This window comes from Canis aureus, chromosome 4, assembly GCF_053574225.1.
Source record: "Canis aureus isolate CA01 chromosome 4, VMU_Caureus_v.1.0, whole genome shotgun sequence".
NCBI classification, from domain to species: domain Eukaryota; kingdom Metazoa; phylum Chordata; class Mammalia; order Carnivora; family Canidae; genus Canis; species Canis aureus.
This window is the reverse complement of record NC_135614.1, coordinates 14,602,931-14,624,904: the sequence shown is the minus strand read 5'-3', so window position 1 is coordinate 14,624,904 and position 21,974 is coordinate 14,602,931. Positions and strand designations below refer to the sequence as shown.

The window sequence follows — 21,974 nt, the reverse complement described above, 5'->3', positions numbered from 1 at the left end:
GACCTGTGCCAAAGGCAGACGCTCAACCGCTGAGCCACCCAGGAATCCCTAAATTCTTTGTCTTTTGTTCTAACACGTGCTTCTAAGGAAATCTGTGATCATTAAGTTATTTTTCTTTCTAAATAGGTATCTGGTTATTTTAGCCTGTGAAGTCCTCCTCTCCTGGAAGAATTGCCTGCCTTATGTGCTGGGAAATGCCAAAGTCCACCCAGTCCCTGACTGGGTGGGTGCTGGGAAGTGGGGTAAGCCCCAGGGTAGAGAGCCCAGGTACAAGAACATCACAATTAATTATTTCTCTCTCCATGAAAGGCAGGATGAATGGGCTTTCAAGGGAAGTAACCCTTAGCCTGGGTAGTTGAGTCTGGGGAGTGTCAAGGGGAAGCAGTGGGGAAGCAAATATCCCAGACAGGTTGGCTCCCACTGTTTTCTCTGCTCTCCACCTGCCCAGCGCTTGTGTGCTGCCCTCTGGTCCAGCATTCCCCCACAGCCTGCTTGTGATTTCTACTTGTTTAGTGTAAGGTGACAAGAATGGATGACAAGAATACAGACTGTGTAAGCCTTGAGACAGAGACTGTTTCTCTCTGAAGCCACAGGGACAGGACAGGGTTAGCACATGGTAAGGGGCCAATAAATAGTTTTTGTAGTGAAATAGTGATAAATAGTGATGGGGGTGGCACAAGGATGGTATTTACATACTGATTACAAATACATATTGATTCTCTAACAAAGAGGGAAGGTAGAAGGGAAGGCTATACAGGGATTTTGAAAAAAAATATTAGGTTCATTAGGTTATTTAACAGAAACAAATTAGTTTGTTATTCACACATGCAGAAAAGTCAGACAAAAAGTACTTATTTAAAAAAAGTACTTATTTAGTTAGTATAATTTTACATAATCTCTATGAGGCACTCAATACTGTTGGCAAAACTTTTTCTTTTGAAACTGTCTTAAAAGATACATCCTTCCTAACACCAGCCTCCTTGTGGTAAGTGGTTTTCGTCTTACCCATGGCTTCTGCTTCCTCATGTCTTTCATTGACTGATGTCTTTCTCTCTCTCATGGTTCCCAGGATTTTATCCTGGGCACTCTCTTCTCACTCCATTATCTTTGGAGTGGTCTTGTGGAATCCCAAGGTCATGGCTACCACCTCTATAATGGTGCACGTTGCCAATCCCCACTTGTCCTTTGAGCCGCATTCTCTCTACTGAAGAGCTCCACCCTGTCTTCCTCCTGACATCTTAACCTCAGCTATCTTCCCCAATCAAGTATCATCTCTCCATTTCTACCCAGTCCAAAGTTTCAGTGTTAATCCTGACACTTTCTTCTCCAACCACACCTAACTCAACAAGTCCACTCTACCTTTTCCTCTATTTCCATTGTCACTGTGATTTTTTTTTTTTAGTTTGGGCTCTCATCAGTTGTTAAGTCTTCCATTTCAATAAATGCCTAGCTGGTTGTCCTCCCTCCGGTGTCTCGTCAATCTCCACAGCCATATGATGACTTTCCTTAAAATTATTCAGGAGCATTCCATCATAGAGATAATGAAGCCTTAGTTAGCCTTTTAGCAAACTACCCACTTTTGTCACAATACCATCCCAAGCTATCCAATCATCACATCTCCTGACAACCCCCATTACATTCTATCTGAAACCTCATCTGCTTTGTTGACATTTCGTTCAGTGATAAGGATCAGCCAAGGTGCTAGTAAGAAGAGCAGAAAGGCCTCAAGTTTGGCTGGTAGAAATGGAAGCAATATATTCAGTAATTTCAAGAGAAACTGAAGGTCAACCAGAATTGGGGGGAGGGGGGAGAGAAAGAGAGAGAGAGAGAGAGAGAGAGAAGCTTTGAGGGTGTGAGGCAAAGAGAGGAAATAGTTATTAGTTCAAGTTTCATTGTCTCTTCTCCAGTTCTTGTTGACCTGGCCATGGGATCATCATCTGATGGTAATTGTACCATAATTAGAAAATATACATGCAAACGAAATAAACAGCAATTAGGAATCTTGAACTTCTTACCATTCCTTGGAAATGTGTCAGGGGGTGATTTTGGGAGGGCTCTGTGCTGTAAACAAAGAATGAAGTCATGGAGGGTAAGAAAATGGTTTATATAAATACAGAATTAACTTGATCCTGTGCCTGGGAGAGGTTTCTGGTGTCATACACCTGTGTTTTCCACACTATTTTTGGTCAGAGTCAGTGTAAACTCATAAAGCATGTGGTTGCAAATGTCTCTCATGGTCTAATCGCAAGTTTCTGTTTGAAAGGAAACCCCAGAAACCAAGAACCTAGATGGGGAAATGGTAGAAACTGTCCAGCAAGGGTTTGGAACAATCCAGGCATTTTGCTCACTGACGTGCTTTTCCCATCCTTCCATTATTTAGTGATGAGGGGATGGTGGGGAGAAGAGGACAGGGTCAAATTTATCCAAACCTGGGGATTACAGCAGGAAGTCAATGTATAAGAAACTTGTTTAAATGATATCTCCCCAAAATGTAATCTATACTACTATTTAAAAAAGAAAGTTGGAGGGAAGGAAAGAAAAAGTTTTTTATGTACAAAAATGGTATTATCTCCAATGGGGGGAAAATGCAGAACATTGAGTATATTATGCTAGCTTTTGTTTAAGAAATGGGAAAAATACAAATATATATAGAGAATTTGCTAATATTTGCATAACAGTACTAAACATTTCCATAATATCCTAATTATAATGGTTTCCTATGATGGAAGGAAATGGGAAAAAAGATGAATGGATTCAGAGTGTTAGTAAGATATCTTAATTATGGTTTTCATATTTTTTTGTATTTGGAAATGCTAATGTTTTATCTATTGAAAAAATAAAATAAGTTTAGTTGTTGCTGTATATTTGCTACCTTCTAGAAATAAATCAGAAAGAAATTATCAGACAACTCAGGGAGAGAGAGAGAGATGGAGAGGGAAATACTCATTACAGTGTTGTTACTAATAGAACAAAGAAAAATAACTCAGACAAGTATCTGAATACAATAGTATGCAATTATACAATGAACACATGGAACTGTTAATGGTTATGATGTAAATATATATTTATGGACAGTGATAGTGGGAAAATATGACACAAAATAGTATGTATAGTAGTATCTCTACGTATGGAAATAAAACATTGTAGAACAATACGCATCAAAATGTTCATTTGAGGGACCCCTGGGTGGCTCAGTGGTTGAGCATCTGCCTTCCACTCAGGGCTTGATCCTGGGATCCGGGGTAGAGTCCGGAGTCCCACATTGAATTCCCCACAGAAAGCCTGCTTCTCCCTCTGCTTGTGTCTCTGCCTCCCTCTCTGTGTCTCTCATGAACAAATAAATAAGTCTTTTTAAAAAAAGTTCACTTAAGAATACAGGTGATTTTAGTTTAAACTTTTTGTTCTAATGTGGTGAAGTAATGAAGGGTTTTTTGTATATTAAATAAAAGTTTTTTAAAAATCACCTCTCATTGTCTCCTCTCTCATTAAGTAGCATGTCCTTCCATATTTTCTTTTTCTTTTTTTTTTTTTAAGATTTATTTATTTATGATAGACACAGAGAGAAAGAGAGAGAGAGGCAGAGACACAGACAGAGGGAGAAGCAGGCTTCATGCCGGAAGCCCGAAGCGGGACTCGATCCAGGGACTCCAGGATGGGGCCCTGGGCCAAAGGCAGTTGCTAAACCGCTGAGCCACCCAGGGATCCCCCTCCTTCCATATTTTATACTATTGAAGTAGTGGCAGTAGCAGAAGTGCCAACATTTATTTATTATTATGTCCCAGGCATTGTTGTAAGTACCTTAGAAGGATTGGTTAATAATCAGAATCCCCCCCAAAAAATAATAATAATAATCAGAATCCCAATATAAGGCAGGAGTTACTATGTTTCCATTCTACAGGTAAGGATCAGGAGGCTTAGTAGAGTAAATACCCTTCTAGGCCGCCTGAATTGTAACTACCAGTGATGAGGGTCTAGAATCTGGACACTCTGAGTCTGGAGCCTCTGACCTTATCACCGCCATCATCTCACAAGCACCTTTATTGAGTCTTATCTCACTTTGTTATAACTGTACAGTCTTGGCACCCTTTACATTCTCTTTAGTCTTTGGTTCCCTGCAAAGGAGCTCAGCCCCTGGCTTTCAACATTCATCAAATGTTTATTGGATGAATGAATGAATTTATTTTAAGCTGAGTAAGTTGTTCAATTGTAGCAACTCCCTGAATTTTATCGACTGTGGCAGTTTCTAATCATGTTAATTGGTTCTCTTCGATGTCGCTATTGTGAATTCCATGCACTTGGTAGTCATGCATTCCTGTGCTGTAGAGCTGAGGAATGATTTTCATTCTATCACTAGGCCTGTCAAGAAAAATTTATAAAACTGGTATTGGTACCCAGCATGTAGCAGGATCTGTCCCAGGCACTGGCTGCACAATTGTAAGGAGCCCAACCCTACCCGAGCAAGCTCTTAAAACAAAACAAAACAAAACAAAACAAATTATGTGTAGGAAGTGTATGCGTATGTGCATACAGACAAGCCTATCACAGTTTGAGATCAGAGAAAAAAGGAATGGTTCCATTTAGTAGAAAACTAAATCTTATTTCAGATCATGTCTTTGTTTTCTGACATTCTTAACAATAATTGCATTAATTGTGATGAGGCTTGTCCCCTCCGTTCTGGCTTAGGCACATGAATTCCTCTCCCTGACTCTGGTAGCCCTTGTGCAGAGCCAGACTAATTTCCTCATTATTCTTTATTACTCAGTGACCAGGAAAAAAATTAACAAGCTTCTAAGTGTGTCTATTTTCTATCCAGCAAGAATTTAACTCTTGTGATTTTATCAGACTGAATGAATACATAACCAAGTATATTCATGACATTTCTTCTTTCCAATTCTAAAAACTTTTTTTAGAAAAGATTTTATTTATTTATTTGAGAGAGAGAGTATGTGAGAGCATGAGAGAGGGAAGGGTCAGAGGGAGAAGCAGACTTCCCACTAAGCAGGGAGCCAGAGGTGGAACTTAATCCGGGGATCCTGGGACCATGACCTGAGCCAAAGGCAGATGCTTAACCAACTGAGCCACCCAGGTGCCCTTAAAAGTTTCTTTAAGAACCAGGGAAGTTAGTGGTCTCATCCTTCATGGTTTCCAGAGGTCCTGAGGCCAAAGCAAAATTTCCACCAAGTGCTCTGATAGGTGGGGAATCAGGCAAAATGTCCTGAAAGAAGACTGTCAAATCTAGTCTTCTAGTCAAATCACCCAATTAAAAAAACAAAACAAAACCTACAACTGCTGTAATTACAATTTACATATTGAAAACTATACCCCAAATTTCTTTATCTTGACCACTTTGTGAAGTGGATGAATTAATTAGAAGTTAATTAAATTGCAGGCAATTTTAATTAGGGGGTTAAAAAGTAATTAAGAGAAACTTAGAAATGTTACACAACTCTAATTAGAAGAGCAGTAAAAATCAACAAAAATTCAACAGACTTATATTTTACCTGCAAATTTTTACATTATCACTATCTAATTAAGTAGACCAGAAAAAAAGAGGGCGGATATTTAAGTACAAGTAGTTTGGAGGAAAGATGCCAGAGGTGGGTAGAAAATCAGATTTCTATTTCTTCTTTACTTTTAGTGAATTGTATTCAAATCTCTATTAATCGTACATCTGGTCGCCTTGGGTGATTCTGGATGGGAAGCGGACAGATCTTCATGTTTAATACACAGTGCGTTCTTGGCACACATTAAGTGCGAAATAGTAGCCTCTTGGATCTTTCATCACACAAGGTCATGGAGAAGTTCATTATAGGGTTCCTTTTATAATGAAAAGGTTTTACTTTCACTAGTTAAATGATGAATCAGTGCTGGTGATTCAGGATGGGTGTAATTTGTGTTTGGTGTTCAGAGTAGATAAATAGCACAGTTCCCGTCCCAAAGTTATATGTATCCTCCACTCCCGCCCCCTTGCAAGGCTGGAGTTGCTGATGTGAAGGCAGCCGTTACCCACTCATGGGAAAGGGCTAGGAGAAGGTGGCTTCTCGATGGAGAAGATGGGGGTGTCTCCTTGATCTGTTCACTTGATTTTCTCCTCTGTGAGTCCAGCCATCAGTCTCTACCGCTTTCTCTGTCCCTACCCTCAGGTCTCCCAATCACTTAACATTATTCTCACTTTGACTCCATCTAAATACTCAAAGGTACAACTTTTGCTGCCTGCAAACATAAGGATTTTCACTAGGAAGCCTGATACCCAATGTGTGACTGAGATGGGGTCTGCGGGGCACCTTACCCTGGAGGAGTGTTTCCTGACCTTGGCACTTTTGACCTTTGGAACAGAATAATTTTGTGGGGGGCCATCCTGTGCTGTGTCGAGTATTCAGCTGGGCCCCTGGCCTTGACTCATTAGGCCCCAGTGGCAGCCCCACCTGCTGTGACAATTAAAGATGTCTCCACGTTGTCAAATGTGCCCTGGGAAACAAACAGCCCCCAGCTGAGAACCACTGCCCTAGATCCATATCCCTTCAGGTGTTAGGAGGAAGTTCTGCGCCTTGCCAGTTTGAAGAGTATCATATATCCTCATATTTCACACCCTGACCTAAGTGGAGAAAAGAATCCTTCTCCACCTCACTTCACACCCCACTATGACTAATCTGGACCGAAGCTGCCTCCCATAGGAGGCTCCAAAATTATTTCTTAGTGAAACAAATTTCTGCTCCTGTCATCCGGTAAATTGTCAGTTTGTCTGGTAATGATTTTGCTGCTGAGAATCCATCTTTCTTTCCTTACTCTTTTGCTCAAAGACAGAACTTAAAAAAAAAAAAAAAAGTTCAGGTCTCTGGGCTATTGGAAAGCAAGACATTTTTTCTATGTATTCCAAGTTTCCCTATCATACTGATTGAAATTGAAATTGTTCTTGCTGTCGCCCCAAATTACACTCCTGGATTTTCTAGAATCTTTCCCACGGTGTTATCCACACTATTTAGTCCTTTGTCAATTCTTTTTGTCCTGTCGATCACGGTGAAGAGAGGTCTCTACCCCAACACACCTATTAGGAAAACACATCCTTAACCGTCATAATTTCCATGGTCATTCTCAACTTGAGAAGCAAACTCTGCTCTTACTCTTTTTTTAATTTATTTATGATAGTCACAGAGAGAGAGAGAGGCAGAGACACAGGCAGAGACACAGGCAGAGGGAGAAGCAGGCTCCATGCACCGGGAGCCTGATGTGGGACTCGATCCCGGGTCTCCAGGATCGCGCCCTGGGCCAAAGGCAGGCGCCAAACCGCTGCGCCACCCAGGGATCCCTGCTCTTACTCTTTTCTCCTGCCCACTATCCCCTTCACCTATAAAAGCCTGACTTTATGTTAAGGACATGGTTCTTATTTTAGCTTATATCAGGATCACCTGGAGGGCCTGTTGGAACATAGATTTCTTTAAAAAAAGAAAGATTTATTTGTTTGGGGCAGGGTGGGGGGGCAGAGAGAGAGGCGGGCAAGCAGACTCCCTGCTGAGCATGGAGCATGGGGTGGGGCTCAATCCAGGGACTCTGAGATGGTGACCTGAGCCCAAATCAAGAGTCAGATGCTTAACTGACTGAGCCACCCAGGTGCCCCAAAACATAGATTTCGGAACCCCAACTCCAGATTTCAGAACTGATCTGGGGTGGGGCCCAGTGATTTGATTTCTAACAAATCCCAAGTGATGCTGATGCTTCTGCACCGGACCCTGCATTCCTTGAGAAGCATAAGGTATGATGACAGAAGATAAAGTCCTTCAAATGAATCTGGTAGGGGTAGGGTGTCCACTTTGCACAGAGCCACTGGTTTATTTCCTCTCGCCCTGCAAAGATCAGTATTTCTTGACAAGTTCTATCCCACGAGCAAAGCCAGCTGAACTTGAAAAGGCCTATGAGAAAGTTTCCAGACCTTAGGGAACAAAAGTGGGCTCAAAAAAAAAACAAAAAAAAAACAAAAAACACAGCACTACAATTCATATGCATTTCAGGTGCTCAGAAAGTGAATTTCTACCTGCATGGGCTTTCAGAGGGCTGTTTTCCCATACTCCTTCCACGAAAGAAACATTTGCTAGCTTGCAAACTTTTGGACATTTATTAAGTAAACGATTTGTGTTCAGAGGTCTCTCAAGAAATAGAAGAGAGAGCATGAGGCTTAGAGTGTAAACATGTGGGCTCTAGTCTGGTTGAATTATCTGGGCAAGTTACCTCACGGCATTTTGCAAATAGTCTTCTCATTTCTAAGATGGGGGAACTCCATCTCTTCTCAGAAGGCCTTTGCACTGCTATGATTCCTGAAGCACTTCCTTACACAGGAACTTTTAAGATCCTAGCCCTAGGGTTGAAACACACCTAACTCAATGTGCCAAGGGATCTGTCTTGTCTCCCTTGCTGGCTCAAATGTCTCTACTGTATCACACCTAAAAATGAGGCAGCACATGCCATTTTTTAAACATAACAACTCTGGTAGGCTGAGAAATGGTCTCAAAGATATCTAGATCCTGGGCAGCCCGGGTGGCTCAGCGGTTTAGCACTGCCTTCAGCCCAGGGCCTGATTCTGGAGACCCGGAATCAAGTCCCACGTTGGGCTCCCTGCATGGAGCCTGCTTTTCCCTCTGCCTGTGTCTCTGCCTCTCTTTCTCTCTCTCTCTCTCTCTCTCTGTGTCTCTAATGAATAAATAAATAAATAAATAAATAAATAAATAAATAAATAAATAAATAAAATCTTTAAAAAACAAAACAAAGATATCTAGATCCTAATTCCTAGAACCTGTGATCATCATCTTACAACAGGCACTTTGCAGATGTGATTAAGTTAAAGGATTTTGAGATGGAGAGATTGTCCTGGATTATCCAGGTGGGCCCCAAATGTAATTACAAGTGTGCTTATAAAAGAGAGGCAAGGAGAGATCTGATGACAACAGAGGAGGCCAGAGTGAGGGGAGAAAAGGTGATGCGACTCAAGGCCAAGGAATGTCAGCAGCCTCTAGAAGCTGAAAGAGGTAAGGGACATGTTTTCCCCTAGAGCATCTAGAAGGAACCTGCCTGCTGACATCTTGATTTCAGCCCCATAAAACTCATTTCAAAAATCTGTTCTTTAAAACTAAGAAAATAAGTTTATGCTCTTTAAACCATCAAGTTTGTGATTATTTGTTACAGAGCAGCCATAGGAGACTAATACACTGGATTTAGGCCAGTATGTTGCTCAGCTAGTTCCCAGTTGGAAGGTTTTGACAGACATTGCTGGTCACAAGTGGTAAATTGCAGGCTTACCTGCCTTTTGACAGTAGAGCTGGCTTTCTTTAGTTAATACAGTTTCCTGGTTCTGTATTCAAATTGCAGTGTCTCTGACAGGCACTCTGCTTTGGTCACTAATAAGGTTAGCCCAAGACTTGGCATATTGTGGGTACTTCCTGCATATTATTAGAGTTGACTGGCAGCGAAGCGCAGTCATGTCCTCCATGAAAACAGGACCTAGAGCTGGGGGGAGGGAGAGGGAATTGTCTGGAAGGAAGTAGAATGTTTGTCCAAGCTTACTTCCTGCATTCTCTGAATTCCTGTCAAGGCCACCCAGGAACAGTTACTCTCATCAAGGCCCTGGAAGGACATTTTGTGTTGCTGTTGCAAGGGAAGCTGCCCAACCATTCATGCCTGACTCTACCATTCTTCTCACTCCCACAGTAATCCTCTGACACTTCCAAATACGGCCCATGTCCATACTGTTTTTGGACCTTCTTAGGCCTTGCTGCCCCTGGCAGCTGACAATCCTTTCCCACAGGCTCTCTCACCAGAAGTTATTGATGATAATAATAATCATGAGGGTGCTAATACCTGTTTATGGAGGGACTACTAGGGGACAGTTTCTCTAATCACTACAGCAATAATGTGAGATAGATATTATTGTAATACCTTCTTACATGTAGGTTAACTGAGACTTTGAGAAATGAATAATTTTAACTCAAATCCTACAGGTGATCACTGATGGAGGTCAGATTCAAACCAAGGTCTGCCTGAGGCCAGAGTCTTTCCATTTGGTTATATTGTTTCTGACCACAAGAAACAATGGCATATGTTTGGCATATGGTAAAGGGCCGGCTGGCGTGTACATGGGGCACAGCAGCTCCAGAGACATGGTGGCTGAAGACCCAGGAGATGAGAGGACTTTTCTGGCCTTTCCATACTCATGTCCCCGGAGGGCATCAAAGCCACACAGATGCTCTTCTGCTTCTTCATGCCCCTCTTTCATAAATCCCACTGTTTTCTACAAGTGAGAAAACAAAGGAGCTACATCCCAAAGGGGAATAAGTGGAGAAAACAATGTATACACAGAGAGGCCCTTCAACTGAGCCCCTCTTCACCTGGCATCCTGCCACATTGATTCCCTCTCCCTCCGTTAGTGGCCATCCTATAGACCTCTATGCCTGTGTTACAGGCACAATATTGAAACTTCCACATTCTCACCTTCAGCTACACACATCCTGCTGTCTGGGAAACAGAGAATGTGAAGGGCAGTGAAATTTGGGGAGAAAGTGATAAAACTCTTTCCTGAAAACAAACATTTCTTATTTTCTTCTCTCATCTTGCTACTAGAACACCTCAGCATTGGCATAACTTAAGGAGAAGTTAACTTTGAAGAAGTCAGCATTGGCATAACTTGAGGAGAAGATGCATAAAATTTGAATTGGGACAAAATATTCTCATTGTGATGTGAAAAACAGGTCCCTGAGAGATGTGAGCAGGTAAGGCAAGCATGTGGCACACATGGCCCCTTTCCCCTGTCTCTGATCTCATCACCAGCTGATCACAGCACTCTTCTCCATTGAACCCACACCAATCAACTGGAGATGGCACCTTGCAAGACAATCATCTGGCATGCCTGGAATATAGCATGGCTTTGAAGATGGAGTGCTCTGTGGACTCTTCCTGAGTTGTGAATTAACTCAAACAGTTTCTGAATTCTGAATTCACCCTTTAACAAGTTCTGAATCCTATTCATCCTTTAAAGCCCATGTCCCATCCTACCCACTCTGGGAAGCCTTCTCGAATTATTTTGATGTTTGTCTTCCCTAATTCTTCTCCTACTGATAAATCCTGAGGAGAGTCTGGATTTTGTAAAGATGGAACCCTGACAGCAGCTTTGTAAAATTTTCTATAGGGAAAATGGAAAAAATTCAGTTTTTATTTTAGGTTGATCTGAAATTGTTTAGAAAAGTTTGTTGGTTCCATACTAATTATTGGTAATGTCCTATAAATTTTTGGGGTGTTCCCCACTTTGGGAAAACTGCTATCAATTTTCTTTCATATATGACCTCTCAGATTTCAGGGCATTTTAAGCTTCCTGTGCAGTGTCTAATATCTTATAATTGATGACATTCATTGACCAAATTGTCCCCACTGTCCTCATAGCATTAAATTTTATTTCTAGGAAGGATGCATCTAAATATCAAGTGATGTGGCTGACCCATCATGTCCTGGCAAGGGAAACTGGGCAGATTCTATGGAGCACCAAGTTAGGAATGTTCCTTTCTGAGCTTTATGGACTACAGCCAGGTATATATGCTCCAAGCTGTGTGCTTTCTCTTCTGCTTGTTTAGAGAGCTTAGAATGTATTGGGTATTTAAAAAAATATCTGTAGGATTCATTCCTCTCTCTACATCTAGTAAAATATCGGTGAGTATTAAAAATGTATTTTTGAATGAATGAATGTACAAATGAGTGAATGAAGAATGTAGGTCCAAGTATCTTCAAATATTCTGGTTGCTCTTTGTTTCTATATTTTTTGTACAAATGTGTTAATTGCAGTGTGTCTTATTTAGTTGAATCTCAGGCTTATCTTTTCAGCTGCTGAGATTAAAGTCTTGGTGAAATCACAGATTGTTAACGTTGGAAAGGACCCTAAAGATTAATTTATTACTTTATTTATTTATTTTAAAGATTTTTATTTATTTATTCATGAGAGACACAGAAAGAGAGAGAGAGAGAGGCAGAGACACAGGCAGAGGGAGAAGCAGGCTCCATGCAGAGAGCCTGGCGTGGGACTCGATCCTGGGTCTCCAGGATCAGGCCCTGGGCTGAAGGTGGCGCTAAACCGCTGGGCTACACAGGCTGCCCTAGATTACATATTTAATGGAGGGAATGAAGGCTGAAAAAGTTGACGTTAGGGTTTCAGAGTAGTGAAGGGGTTTAGGACAGACCTCCCCTCACCCCCACCCCTGCCCTAGGCCCTGAAATGTGTCACTTTGACATGTGGATTATTTTGAGCTAAAAGCACTTGAGATCCTGCAGGCTCAAGGGAATCTTTTGTCCCTTCCTTAATCACACAGAAGAGTCTAAATTGGAAGTCTTTCCCAGAATAAGGGTTATTAACAGAGATAAATTTTATCTGAGTGACCCATCTGTATAGCAGGGCAAACATCTAATTACCAAACATCTGCTCTTCTTCTCACCCTATGAAATGCATTCTTTTCCTCTGAGGTCCCAGATCCCTACCTCGTTCTGCTTAGTTCAGAATGACATATATACCCCATTCTGCCTGCCTGTCTCTGGCATTTCCATGTCTGTGGATTCCCCGTATGTAGGCCTATTACATTTGATTTTTCTTCTGTTAATGTATTTTGTGTCAATTTGATTCTTAGTCCAGCCAGAAGGATCTGTGTGGGAAAGGAATTCTTGCTGCCGACAGTGGACATGGTTGGTAGGATACTTAGGTCACTGGACATGGCTTGCACAGACCTTGTTGCAGCTGAAAGATCCTGGGACATGTGACATGCAGCCAATAGAAGGTGAGATTTCTTACCATGTCAGTCTCCCGGAATCTCTCTTTGCAGACTCCATTGAAGCGAGTGTGGTTAAGAATATTTTCTCTCTTTCTAAATTTAGATTAGCAGGAGAGAATATTTGTGGAACTAGTCTGGTGACTCTTTGGTTAAATTTGGCAGAGTACTCTTTGGTTACTAATCTATTTCCTCCCAGAGATGGTCTCTGTTTCCTTTGTGTCTTTTATGTGGTTTGTCATCTGTTTGTTGCTAAGAGACATCTTGGAAGCTAAAGCCACAAAATTTTGGGGCACAAGTTGACTACTTCAAAGGTGTTAGAGGGTTTATCACCTCAAGAAGACTCCTGTGATAGGTAAATTGGTCACAGAATGGGTTAGATTAACACTAGGTCACTTGCTAACTTTAAGAAAACTTCTGTGCAGTGAGGTCCACTGTAAAACAGCACACAGTCTCAGGATACCTGGGTGGCTCAGCCTGCCTTTGGCTCAGATCATGATCTCAGGGTCCTGGGATTGAGTCCCGAGTCAGGCTCCCTACTCAGGGGAAAGTCTGCTTCGCCCTCTTCCTCTGCCCTTCCCCTCTGCTTGTGTGCTCTCTTTCTTTCTCTCTCAAATAAACAAAATCTTTAATAATAATAATAATAATAATAATAAGACACAGCCTCCCACCCCACGGCACATTTCTTTGGGTATTAGTGTGACTCTGAGAGACCCAAAGAAAGAGTTAGACTTTTCCTTTTGTCTTGTTCTATGTCCTAAGAGCTTGGCTTTGTGAACAATGAGATTCTTCTTCTTTTTTTTTTTTTTTTTTTTTACGATTTTACTTATTCATTCATGACAGACACGGAGAGAGAGAGAGACAGACAGAGAGAGACAGAGAGAGAGAGGCAGAGACACAGGCAGAGGGAGAAGCAGGCTCCATGCAGGGAACCCGACATGGGACTTGATCCCGGGTCTCCAGGAACACACCCTGGGCAGAAGGCAGGTGCTAAACCACTGAGCCACCCAGGCGTCCCCAGTGAGATTATTCTTTTTGTTCTCCACCATTTGGAGAGTGTACTTATGGGGTATACCTTGGTGATCAAACAAATAAACTGGGGATTCTAGTTTCTCTCTGGGTTTGGCTGTGCCAGTTCTCGGGGCATTTGTCATGAGAGTTTCCAGCCCGTGGGAAATTGTGTTGCTTGTTAGTGTTAGAAAGGTTCAAGAGCACCTGTCTGGTGTTGCAGATTAGTGAGTCTGTGACTGGAGGCATCTCACATTTTTGTGGGAGACCGGATACACTGTTTTCACTGCACCATCCTCACCACCTGTGCAATGAAGGTTTTTGCTTTCTTAGATTCATATTAGGGGTAAACTTTTGGATCATGAGGCTGCATCATCTATGCCTGAACACCGCTTACATCTTTGATTAAGCCATTAAAAGGTTTATTGGTTTGAGTCACTATTGGCCAGATAATAGATCCTTTAAATTGGGTATATATATATTACAAAGAGTTCTCAATTGTTTTATTAGTATAATGGCTAGCCTCAGGGACTCCCTTGACAGGATAAAAAAACAGAAATTAGACATCAGACAAAAAGAAATGTCCACATCCAATATAAATTCCGCTTATTAAAATCTGATTGCATCTGTCTGTTTTAGCTTGTTTGCCTACAAGATTTATAGAGATTGCTCTGACCTAAACTCTAGGTTCAACGTGTAGAGATTGCTCACATAAATACTAAAAGCCAGAAAATGAATTTAACAAAAGCACTTGAGATTGACTCATTTTGCTCCTATCTTCTGGAGCTCTATAATCAGGCTCTGTCTACCCTCAGTCATTCCTATACAATATTCTTTGTAGGAGTATCCTAGACCCCCACCACAAAAAATTTATGTCCTTTGGACACTAGGAGAGCTTTTAAATTTTAAAGCCCTTTTACCTCTCAAAAGATCCTCCTAAATTTAGAGAGTAATTAGAAAGATTATTTGGCCATATTCACAACCTTCCTTCTGAGGAAATAGATGACCAACATTTCTCCTAGACCCTCCTACAACTGATTTGCACAAGGCCAGTAGTCAGGGACTAAAAGAAACCAAGGTGAAACTGCATCTAGAAATAAGGCTTTTGTTAAAATGCTTTATACAGACTTTACAAAGGCATAAATCTTTTGGCTCTCAGTTTAGTTAAAATTCTCCCTGATATAAAAAAGTGAATTTCATTAAAAAGATGGGCTAATTCTTTGATATTCAAGGCCTAATCCAGTTCTTTGGGGAATTAGGAACAACTGTCCTTATAAATCTCTGCAAAACCAGAACTACAACCCTAAAAACAAGTTAAAGCCTATCCATCTTTACTAATCTCCAAACTTTGCCTGTTTCTCTCAAGAAGTTTGTGGATATTATTAAAAAATAATCAGGATACTGGGTCAAAATTGTTCTGTATTTTAAAAAGAAGGGTAAATTTTAAATAGCAATTACCCGGAACTCTGAAAGATTTTTTTCTTTACTTTCTTTCTCTACTCCTTGAAATTATAAATCTTATCATGTCTGTGAAATGTAAACATAACCCACAATCTCCTGAGACTGAAGGGAAAAAAAAAAAAAGAGGGAAGGAGGCCTTTTAAAAATACAAACTACTGAAAGGGCTTTTATCCCCAGATTCCAGCACCTCTGATAACAAGGCAGATATGCTACAAACATGCACCTTGCAAAAAACTTAGATATTCTCTCTGCCTTCAATATAAATTTTGATACAAATACCTTCTCTAGGATCTAAGAGCCAATCTTTGACATGCAAACTTTAAGGAAAAGTTTTCCTTAAAAATAAATAAGTGAATAGAGGGAAGATTTAAAAAATTGGGCCTATACTGTCCTTTCCACAAATATTAGTAGAAACAAAATTAAGATTTTGTTTACATCTTGTCTTAGTTTGTGTGTCTGTGTTCCTGTCATGTGTGTCTATGTATGTAGTAAATGTGAGATATTTTCTCTACCTCCAGATGGTACTGCTAAAATTAATATGTAAAAGAGCTCTATTTAGTTGGTTTGAAGACATGTGCTTCTAAGGATTGGGCATTCTAAAGCTCAGAAAGGTAGAAACTAACCCAAATGTTTTTCGAGCTCACATGACTTGGCAAAATATTTGTTATTAAAGCTAATTTAATGTTGTTGGTTTAATTAAAATAGACATGTCTTTAGAGTTATCAGCATTGAGTACAAACTTTTATTCTACTTATGTTTACTAGAAGTCAAATAAGTTCATGGTATTTTTGTTGCAAAATTTGTTAGGAAAAAACTTTAGAATAATGGCTGACTATGTCTAATGCCTTATGAAGTTATTGTGGGTAGTCTAAGCATAATTGTTAAGAACAAGTAAATGAAATAGATACAAAGAAATAAAAAGGTTTGTAGCCAAGCTTCTAAATAGCTTCCAAAATCTTTGGTAACCTAATAATTTAGAGTTTTGCTAAGTTAAATGATAAGTAAAGTTTGTTGACAATTTAGATAATTTCTGAATAAGACAAAATAGTGAAACATTGAGTACTGATCATGATCTACTATCTATTTATCTACTTTTGTCTTATTATAGAAAAACTATGGATGAATTTGGGTCTGTTAATAAACAATGTTTTATACTTTACTGGAAGATCTCACTATGAAAAACATTCATGTTTCTAAAAATTATGAAATGAAACATATCAATAAATCTGTGCATCTTAGAGAATTCTAGTGTAAGAAACAGTTCACAAATTGGTTATTTAGTTTTCACTGGAGACCAAAGTTTCTAAAAGTAATACTCTTACTTAGTTTTAAAGATTTTATTTATTTATTTGACAGAGAGAGAGAGAGAATGAGAGGGAGAGGGAGGCAGAAGGGTGAGGCAGAGGGAGAAGGAGAAGAGAAGCAGACTCCCTGCTATCAGGGAGCCTCCTGAGGGGCTTAATACCAGGATCCTAGGATCGTGACCTGAGCTAAAGGCATATGCTTAACTGGCTGATACACCCAGGCACCCCTAAAATTAATATTCTTACAAATGTAATGAATGATAAAGTAAGCAACTCTGTATGCAAGGAAAATAAGATGTGTTTTTGATAAGAAAGGTATGAGGAATGGGAATACATTTTTGTTGAGGGAAAAGAAAGTAATTTTGCCCTAAAATGAGACTGGTTTTTAGAGAAGGCTTAGGACAAAATATGAAAGTTGTGGAAGGTTTGTGAAGGGAAATCTTTGAAAAATAATTTTATGCATGATCAGGACTAAGATTGGAATTGGAAGAGTTTTAAAAATATGCTGGTTTAAGAGTGAGATTCAGCTTTTCTCTTTGTTAGAAATAGAAAGTTTCTTAAACTATTGGTCTGCTCTTCATAAGAAATTGTAAAGAAAAGTTTTCTTTACCTTTTATCTGCTTAAAAAACAATGGCTCAATGTTTACCGAAATAATTTCCCATATTTATCAGGTCTTTGATTACTTAATAAAACTAAGTCTTACGATTATTAAAAGCTAAATTTTATTCACAACTATGTGGCCTTCTGCATTTGCCTTTGAGATTTCTTATTGTCACTTTGATGAAATGGATAATTAAATATTGTTTCCTAATGATTGTGATTCTACTTAATCAAATGTTCAAATCTTTTGATTTTTTTTTTTTTTTTTTTTGACATAGTTTCCAACATCAAATTCTAAAAAGAAGTCTTGGGCAGCCTGGGTGGCTCAGTGGTTTAGCTCCACCTTCTGCCCAGGGCCTGATCCTGGAGACCCGGGATCGAGTCCCACGTCCGGCTCCCTGAATGGAGCCTGCTTCTCCCTCTGCCCGTTGTCTCTGCCCCCTCCCTCTGCCTGTGTCTCTGCCCCCTCCCCATTTCTCATGAATAAATAAATAATTAAAAAAAAAAATAAAAAGAAGTCTTTTCACCATAATCTAACTGAAATTTTCCAGGGCCCCTAGAACATTTTCAAGAGAAAAAAAAAAAATTTGTGAAAAATTAGATTAATGAGGCTTACGTTAAATTACTTGGAAGCATTGTCAAATAAGTGGTATTAAACACTGTTAGATTATATTTACATAGAGATGTTATAAAAACGGGTGTTCTAAAATTACATGAAACTCCTAGAAATCTAATGTCCTGGTATGCTATTAATATTATTGTTATTATTACTATTATATTTTTATTTTTTAAATATTTTATTTCTTTGCTGATGAGAGACAGAGAGAGAGAGAGAGAGAGAGAGGCAGAGACATAGGCAGAGAAGCAGGCTCCATGCAGGAAGCCTGATGTGGGACTCTATCCCAAGACTCCAGGATCACACCCTGAGGTGAAGGCAGATGCTCAACTGCTGAGCCACCCAGGCGTCCCTATAGTTTTATTTTTTAGAGAGAGAGTTGCACATACCAGGTTGGGGGGTGAAGGGCAGAGAGAGAGGGAGAATCTTAAGCAGACTCCATGCCCAATGCAGAGCCCTACATGGGGGCTCGATCTCATGACCCTAAGAGCATGACCTTAGTCAAAATCAAGAGTTGGAGGCTGAACCGACTGAGCCAGCCAGGCACTCCTGGCTGGTATGCTATTATTTTGAAGTGTTGTATTCACAAAAATTACAAATTTCCTTGTCAGTTGCATTATAATGAACTCAAATCAGAGGTCTGTGTGTGTGTGTCTTTGTATTTGTGTTCTGTGTATGAAGTATGCATGGTATATATGCAAATTGTGTGTGTAGTGTGTGTAGTATATGTATTTTTTTGTTATTAACCTTTTTAAAATTTTAATTCTGGTATAGTTAACATAATAGTGTTTGTTATCTTTTACCATGGCTATTTTTAAGTCTTTTATCACTTACAGACAGTTATACTTTTACTCAGATTCCTCTATAAAAGTTTCCTGCAAATGTGCTTCATCTTCAGTGAGACTCATGGAAAAAAACTCTGATTACAGGTTTCTGATAAGATTAAGATCATAAAACCGAACTGGGTAAAAATTTCCAGAAGTAGTGGAAAAATTAGATTTACATAGAGCAAGAATTAATAATATGAGACTAACTGAATTGAGGAAGATAATTATACTTTTAATGACTTTTGTTTGAAACATTGCTGACTTTAAAAAAAAAATTTCCCAGAGTTAAGAAAACTTTCTCTTAAGATAACTGACTTACAGCAATTTAATCAAACATACTTTTGTGAACAAATTAAAACATTTATCTTTTCTCCCTTCCAGATCCTTCCAGAATTCAGAAACTCTCAGTGAGTATTCTTATATTTTTATGGCAATATCTTTATTTGCATAAGTTCAATAAGGATCCATTATCCTTATGAGAAGACACAAATGAAAATGCTGGTTATATCACTAAGGGTTTGATTGGAATGTCATATCTGCAAAGGACCTGCATAGGCTCAGATGTAACTAGACAGCTTTAAGGAACTAAGTTTGGCTTTATGGAGCCAATAAAGCCCCCTTAGAAATGTCAGATTGATACCTTGCTTATAGATTTCCTAGCAGCCTTACAAAGAAAGTGAAGGTCAGCTACTGGCAGGTGCAGGAACCTCAGGGTATTTTGGGGAACTCAAGAAGGGAAGAACTCACCCAAATCTATAGATATTGCAGGTGAAATCTGATGGCAATTATTTGGCTTGGTTTCTGACCTTGAGAGGCTATTAAAAGCTCAATCTAGAGATTCCTTATGAAAAGTTCCAACAATGCAAGTTTTATTCCTCCCCTTTTTCCCTTTATTTATTTATTTACTCATGAGAGACACACAGAGAGAGAGAGGCAGAGACAGAGGCAGAGGGAGAAGCTCCCCCATGGGGAGCCTGATGTGAGACTTGATCCCAGGACCCCGGGATCACACGCTGAACCAAAGGCAGATGCTCAACCACTGAGCCACCCAGGTGTTCCCAAAGCAAGTTTTAAAGACTCTATATGGTAAATCACTATTCCTTTTTTTTTTTTTTTAAGATTTCATTTATTTATTCATGAGAGACACAGAGAGAGGCAGAGACATAGGTAGAGGGAGAAGCAGCCTTCATGCAGGGAGCATGATGTGGGACCTGATCCTGGGACCCCAGGGGTCCCAGGATCATGCCCTGAGCCGAAGGCAGGTGCTCAACCGTTGAGCCACCTAGGCGTCCCTGGTCAATCTCTATTCTTGCTGCATTTACATAAATAATTAGGCTGAGGGTTTTTTGCAACTAGACTTATTTTGCAAACAAATTAATGTTAATTTGGCTATCTTTGGTAAAAATTAAGGTGGTAATATAGAGAAAATGTTTGAATAGCATGTTTTTGTAGATATTATATTTTAATACTATTCATTATAAAATGAACTAAATCCTCATTTCTTCTAGTGTTCTTCAATGCTTAGTTATAGCTTTCCATCTAACATTTTGATTTTTCTCCTATCTTTCTAACTTGGAATCATTTGAGAACTAAAACTGCCCTTTTTTCTGAAGCTCCACAAGCTAAATGACTTGATGCAAAGAAATCACCATAACAGCTCAGGCACAGACAATCTTTGTGCTCTTGCTTTATGGGCCACTCAAAAATATCACTAGAGGGGGATCCCTGGGTGGCTCAGCGGTTTAGTGGCTGCCTTTGGCCCAGGGCGTGATCCTGGATCAAGTCCTGCATCGGGCTCCCTGCATGGAGCCTGCTTCTCCCTCTGCCTCTCTCTCTCTCTGTGTCTCTCATGGATAAATAAATAAAATCTTAAAAAAAAAAAAAAAAAAGATTGCATTACCTATCCTCACTCAAGATACTTGAAGTCTGACAACTAGATATCCTCACAGCTGGCTGCCCTCAAAACTCAGAAACTGTCTTAATATTTGATCCAATCATTTACCATTGTTTTTCTTTTGTTTCCACAGAAATGCCCCTTATTTAATACCTGATTACTTGAATCATCGGTCTAACTTTGATAATATACCTATATCATACATCCTGAAACGAGTTTGACCTAACTCATCTATTGTCAAGACTAAGTTAGTGGATCGATGAGACAAGACAACCTACCAGCTCAACTTATAATATGTGAAACTCCCACAGAAGTTCCAGATGAGGGGGCTAAGGGGCTCAGACCCCCTCACCCTCTGAATGTGGAATTTTGACATGTGGATTATTTTGAACTAAAGGCACTTGAGACCCTGTGGATTCAAGAGAAACTTTGTCTCTCATCTAACTACACAGAAGAATCCACACCGGAGGTCTTTCACAGATAAGGGTTATTAACAGAGATAAATTTTATCTGAGTGACCCATCTGTATGGCAGGGCAAACATCTAATTACCAAACATCTGCTCTTCTTCTCACTCTGTGAAATGCATTCCTTTCCTCTGAGGTCCCAAATCCCTACCTCGTTCTGCTTAGTTCAGAATGATATATATATCCCTGCCTGCCTGTCTCTGGCATTCCATGTCTGTGTGGATTCCCAGTATGTATGCCTATTACATTTTATTTTCCTCTTGTTAGTGTATCTCCTGTCAATTTGATTCTTAGTCCAGCCATAAGGACCTGTAAGGGGGCAGGGATTCTGGCTCTCTGAATCCTGATCCTGACTTTTTACCACAACTGTGCTCTTCAGTATTGCAAATCAAATGCTTATTACTTCCTTTTAACAGGCTAGGGATTTATTTTATTTTATTTTTTTCAGGCTAGGGATTTAGAAGGCTTTCTTTTCTCTCTTTTTTTTAAAAGATTTATTTATTTATTTATTTATTTATTTATTTATTTATTTATTTATCAGAGAGAGAGAAAGAGAGAAAGAGAATGTGCACAGAAGCAGAGGGAGAGGAAGAAGCAGGCTTCCTGCTGAGAAGGGAGCCCAATGTCGGGCTCCAACCCAGGACCCTAGGATCATGACCTGAGCCAAAGTCAGATGCTTACCTGACTGAGCCACAGAGGGGCCCCAGATTCAGAAGGCTTTCGACTGCTTTGAAATCAATCACTTCCACTGTTTCCTCCCCTTTCTTATACTTTATTTAAGACATTGAGTATTTATTAAATACCTCTATGTTGAACATCATGGGAATGCAAAAATCATAGTCCTTACTCGTAAAGAATTTATAATCTAGTCATGAATAGAAATACATATGACTATATTCATGGCAAGACGTAATTATGGAAAAAAAATCCTGTTGATTTCCCCTGAACTTGGTGTGAAATGGAAGTTTTTTCCCTTATAGACCACAACTTCTTCATTTTTTAAAAAAGA

At 39.8% G+C, this 21,974-nt stretch overlaps 1 long non-coding RNA gene across 1 annotated transcript; it reads left to right on the top strand.

Moving 5' to 3' along the window:
* The first annotated feature begins 1,693 nt into the window (after window positions 1-1,693).
* On the top strand, window positions 1,694-21,828 carry LOC144311801 (uncharacterized). The gene is made up of 5 exons (XR_013377314.1): window positions 1,694-1,943; window positions 10,606-10,754; window positions 11,441-11,565; window positions 18,987-19,012; window positions 20,633-21,828. It is a non-coding gene; the product is annotated as an uncharacterized LOC144311801 (long non-coding RNA).
* Window positions 21,829-21,974: the final 146 nt, after the last annotated feature.